Consider the following 978-nt stretch of genomic DNA (forward strand, 5'->3'; position numbering starts at 1 on the left):
TCATAAATAAGAATCGTGTGAGTCACAGGAGCGAAAACAAAATCATGTAAACAGAACAACACGTAGTTTTACGGAAAACGGTAACCGTAGGAAAATTACCGCCCCTGGGCAGTGTAGATGAGCGCGCGGTGTGCAATATATGTGCAGGCAAACATCATCGTGGTTGCAGAGGGGAGGAACAGGGCAAGAGAGTGTTGAAAAATTTGTGCACATTTAGTGGACAAATGTGCACTAAGTACTAAAGTATATATACATAAATATATACATATATAATTCTATATACATACCTATATCTTTATATATACACAGAAATTCACAGACGGAAAGGCGAAAGAGAAAGTAAAGGCACAGTGAAGAGCGATAATAATCATCGGTAACAAAAGGAAATAAATAGAAACACAAATCGATATCAAATATCGAACAATCGTGTGCGATCCGACGGAGGGATTCGACAACCACACGGGGCTAGAGCACTCGAAGGAACACAGTAACTCGTGCCCATGTTTACCCTCGAACAAAGTAACGATATAACGCCCCAAGTTCACCACAATGGAAAGGGCATCCGGAAGACTGCAACACACGACGGGAAGTGTACGGTGACACTGGAGACGCTATTTATGCGCATTGCAACCGCGTTCTGCTCCGTGGTGCACACTTTCAAAAAGGTACACAGAGCACCTTCTGCATCACACCAAAACCCGGGCCGGTGCCACGATGAAGAGAGCTCTGGTTCGAAAAGTATAAACCCCTGCACGACAACGGTGGCCAACCTCCGTCCGAGGGGGGGTAGGTTTTTAAAACTCAGCAATGCAACCAATGGAACGGCCAAGTGTTGTTCCCCGATACAATCAAACACAGATCGCACAGTCAGCGCGCACCAGTCAGTTATCTGATTGCAGTTAACCGCAGTGAGCGCATACCGCAGGAATCAATACTTAATCTTAACACAGTTGTTAAAGTAGCTAAAATAGTGCGACA

This window comes from Anopheles bellator, chromosome 2 (assembly GCF_943735745.2).
Source record: "Anopheles bellator chromosome 2, idAnoBellAS_SP24_06.2, whole genome shotgun sequence".
Lineage (NCBI taxonomy): Eukaryota > Metazoa > Arthropoda > Insecta > Diptera > Culicidae > Anopheles > Anopheles bellator.